The sequence below is a fragment of the Pyxicephalus adspersus genome, chromosome 5 (genome assembly GCF_032062135.1).
Source record: "Pyxicephalus adspersus chromosome 5, UCB_Pads_2.0, whole genome shotgun sequence".
NCBI lineage: Eukaryota > Metazoa > Chordata > Amphibia > Anura > Pyxicephalidae > Pyxicephalus > Pyxicephalus adspersus.
Genome location: NC_092862.1, coordinates 104,553,237 through 104,557,881, shown reverse-complemented (window position 1 = coordinate 104,557,881; position 4,645 = coordinate 104,553,237). Strand labels below are relative to the sequence as shown.

The window sequence follows — 4,645 nt, the reverse complement described above, 5'->3', positions numbered from 1 at the left end:
GTGTGGAGGGGGGGAATCTGAATGTTAGGTATTGCATAGGATCTTACAGAAACTAAAGCAGTGGAACAAGAGAGCCAAGAAGCAGGAATGCCTCCTCGGCATTTACAGGCCCATGCATGATTTACATGGACTGCTGTGGCTGGAAGGCTTGCTGTCTGCCCTAACCCTAGCTAGCCCTAATGGCAATCTAAACTTCTTAAATATGTTGGGGAATATATAATGGAAATAGATATTGCATTTATCATCTTCAGCCAGAATAACAAGCTAAGGTATAGAGTGCTTATCACATTTCTCTTTACAACCTGCAGTAAAAAGTTTGTTAGGAGACTTTAACAAGTTCCTATTTATACACAAAAGAGATTCATCTTAGAGACCAATTTGTTCCTAGAGTGCTACATTCAAAGTTTAAAATTGAACTCTGGTAAAATAAAGATTAACCTTTCTCCTGCAATGCAATCGCCGAATGCTTACTTTTGTCTAGTTATTCATATTGTTTGGGCTAACCCACTGTACCCTGGGAATACTCAGTTGCTCAAAAAATGTTGAATAAAATATACCGTAGATTCAAAAAAAAAAAAAAAAAACTTTCAAACTTGAAAAAGTAGTTAATAACAGTGACCCAAAACCATTTGAGCTTCAGTTTTGTGGTTTACATTCCACAATTACCTTAGATTTATTGTTCTTTGCTTGAGAATGAAAAGAGATATGAAAATTGCATAAATAAGCTGTATCTCATGTTTGTATGATTACTCAGCCTTTTCAGTATTAGCTATGAAATATCAAGGCTAGAAAGTGCAAATACATGTATATAGGTCAGAGGTTCTTTTAGACCGTATACTACTGTGTTCATATTTTATTGGTCATCGTAACTATACATATATCAGATGTTAGGTATTATAACTTAGGGGCGCAGTGAAACAACTTAGTACTGCAAATTTAAAGCAAACGTTTGCTTTGTCAATACAGGACAAAGCAACATGTACACTTTAAGGTTATCCTGTGCAAGCTGCTCCTGCTTTTCTTTCCTAAGCTCTGCAACTCTATATGTGGAGGGAAAGATTCATAAATCCAGTACACCCGGGTATGGAAGAGCAGGGGTCCCATTGCCTTCCTATGCGACAAGCCTGGAGTTGGTGAGGGGTCACAGCTTGGAGCATACACGTTTATCTCATCTGAAGGGTGAATGGAGTGGCAGAGGAAGGAAAGCATAAACATTGATCTGCATATGTACTGAGCCCAATAGCTCAGGAAGAAAATAAACAAAAACACAATTGAGCAAGCATGCCAGTCATGTGAATACCATTCCCAAATGGCCAGATTAGTTTTATGTGATTATTACTTTTATGGGTAATTTACCAGTATACTGACTTTAGGAATTAGAAGTGTTTTTGTTGGCTCTATTTAACATAAAGCCACTAATAATATTTAACCACATTTTGGGATTCACAGTTTATTACACATAGTTCTGTATACCAGTACATTAAACAAAGACATTTAGGACCAGAAGCCTTTGCAATTTTTCAACATACTTAAACGCTCTTCTTTTAGTTTTGAAACTGTACATAGGAAGTCAAACTTCTAAATGGATTGGAATGGAAAAAATGGAATATTAATAGTAATATATTTATTTTTGGGCAACTAAGAAAAACTGTCAAAAGTAAAAGGCTGACCACACATGGGTGAAAGTCATTCTGTTTGTAAGAACTGCTAGCCTGGAGGCACCATGGCTTGCCTAAAACATCTTCTAAAAAATGCTAACTGCTCAGCTAATTTGTAAATCAAGTAAAGTAAATCAAAAGTGCATTGAACTTCTCCGGACACCACTTCTAGGTCAGCAACACAAAATATGATAGCTGGAGCATCAGAGTGACAGCTATAGAGCGAGCATTTGTAGAAGAGCTCAGGGACAAAAGCATCAATATTTCTTTTATGACAAAACTACAGTTTATAGCCAGAATTACCCTTATCAATAGAAGTTAACTGGACAAGAATTAATGGTCTTTTTTTATACATAGCTAAATCAGAACACTTATATTAACACATATTAAAGTAAATCCAAACTCCTTCACCATCACGCATCACTGAAAATTATATAAACAAGTGAGTTTACACAAAAGGTGCATTGTGTGAGAGCACTCAGGCATTCCAGCAATTCAGTCACAAAGCGGGCCAGAGGTATGTGTTTAAATTACTTGAGTCAGCAGGACAGGCATCATGACAGACTTACAATATAAGCACACAGCATTCACCTGCACAACACCGCATTCACCCACACAACACAGCAAATCCTCTTTAGGAAGACAAGGACATAAAACTAAATGAAGTTCTGCACCACTAGTATACCAGGCTCACTTTTCATCCTACATATAGCTATGCTCCCCACTGTTTCCAGTTCTATCACCTTTTAATTTAGCTCTCCAGTTCATCCATAACCCTTTACCTCACTCTATCTGGACTTTAATGTATACCGAGATTAGGCTTTTTCCATAGAAAATTGTTATCTTTGTATATTTTAGGGATGTTTATATTTATATGGGATTTATAAACTGCTAGCGTTGCTTCACAATATATTAATTTTCTGTAGCATTGGCACTTACTGATGTGAAGAGCCTTTGATATTCCTGTATATACTCAAATACAAGCCTGTTCAAAAAAAGCCCCCAAGTTTTAACAGAGGAACAAGTAAAATGCCTGACTAGGTTTACAGTTTAGGAAGGACATGTCGGGGGTATTGTATAGCTATGGCTCTTCTGTACAGCTGCTGCATCTGCAGCCAAGCTGAAAAAAGCTGCAAGAATCATTTAGATTAATGGCAGCAAAGAGCAAACTATACCTAAGCTGCATGATATAGTAAGCAACGAATGAAGGGAAGAGATCTGATGGCTGAAACCTGGACAGGTAACAATATTAATTACCCTTTTCCCAGTATGCTCTGCTGGGCAAATTATTAATAAACAGGATTTATATAGCACCAACATATTATGCAGAACCATACATTAGGGGAGGTAAGAGACCGATTCTGGGTGCAAAAACAAATTTGTCTCCATTTACATATATACAATCTGTGTATTTACTAGAAACTATAAGACCCTTTTAGGGGCAGTTATCTGCACTGGAACCTAGATTTTCATTCTTAGAGACAATGTTACCTTATTTCTGTAAGAATTTTTTTGGTCACATGCAAAATGTACTGTATGGTATCATGTTCTACTATAGTCACCATAGTAGAGCTTTATCACCCTTTGCTGGATCATACACACATTCAAGGGAAAAATGTACAGCCCATGAGAGTGCGGGATGCAGTGAAAGAAAAATAGAAAGAAGAAGAAAAATTGCAGAACGTACTTCTGTGCTCCTAGTCCTCGCCCCCCCCCCCCCCCCCCCCGCCTTCCAGGCTGGTCAATCAAGGTGTCCGAGGATGCTGGACCTTGTAGAAGAAGGGCAGGGTAGGTAGAGTGGTAGGTAGAGTTTGGTTCTACTTTACAACATATTTGAATGATTTCCAGCAAACTCATTTATTTAATTTGAATGAATCTGCCATTAACAGCAGGCGACATTAAAAAAACTCCTTGTCAAACTGGTGTCAATAAGGTGTCACGATGACTTTGATAAAAGTGCTATTAAAGTTTGCTGTATATTATGACACATTTACAAGTATTCAATAAGAATATGTCCAGCAAACTGCAGTAAATACACATGACTTCTAATTACTGTGCATGCCTCGAGTCTGTATATACAGTCCTAGCTGGAAGCCTATACAAGTCATGAGAACATAGGACGCACTCACCCTGCAGTCATACTTCATATACAAGTCATTTGAATACCATTTTATTATCCTTAAACAGCACGTACTACAGTCAAGTAGTCAATCAATTGTTGGATAGCTTGGTCACAATATACTAAACTTGCACATAACTGGACTCCATTCTGAGGCTGACCCATTATTTTGCAAGGAATGAGGCAATGAACAGAAATAGATATAAATGAGAGTAATGATGCCTGAACAATGCTCACTACAACTACACACCAAGACAAAATGAAAATATTCTACACACAGGTTATAGTTTGAATGGATTCTCTCTGTGCACTGGATCTCAGAATGTACTTTTGAGCTGTGACTGACCTGTATCACTTATGGCTTTTACATAAAGTAATGAATAAAATCATCTACATTAAGCTCCATTTATTAAACGGGGAATCAGATATTCCCTCATGGAAAACATCAAGGTCCGTATGTGTCTAAAAGGTCAGGGAATATCAGATTCCTTGTTTTAAAAATAACCAGCTCTGATCACGTAAGATGTAACCTCTGGGGTACAAGGAACACTGGCCATCAAACTATCCCCTAAAATAATGGAAATGTGAGCCAATAGGATCCCAAGAAAAAGATCAGAAGCATGGAAGTACAGAACATGGTAGGGGACATGTATGGAGGATGCTCATATCATGTGATCAATGGTTGATATGTATGTATTAGATAATTGGGGGGGGGGGGTATTACATACAGTCAGTGGGTGACACATAAAGGGAGCTCATACAGCTATTGGGTGACCAATAGGGGACGTGTATTGGGCACCCATATCACCAATAGGGGACGTGTATTGGGCACCCATATCACCAATAGGGGACGTGTATTGGGCACCCA

The 4,645-nt window shown here is 38.0% G+C and overlaps 1 protein-coding gene across 2 annotated transcripts in view; it reads right to left on the bottom strand.

Moving 5' to 3' along the window:
• The window catches only part of ABHD5 (abhydrolase domain containing 5, lysophosphatidic acid acyltransferase), a 25,622-nt gene that overhangs the window by 19,888 nt on the left and 1,089 nt on the right, over window positions 1–4,645 (bottom strand). The window lies entirely within an intron of this gene.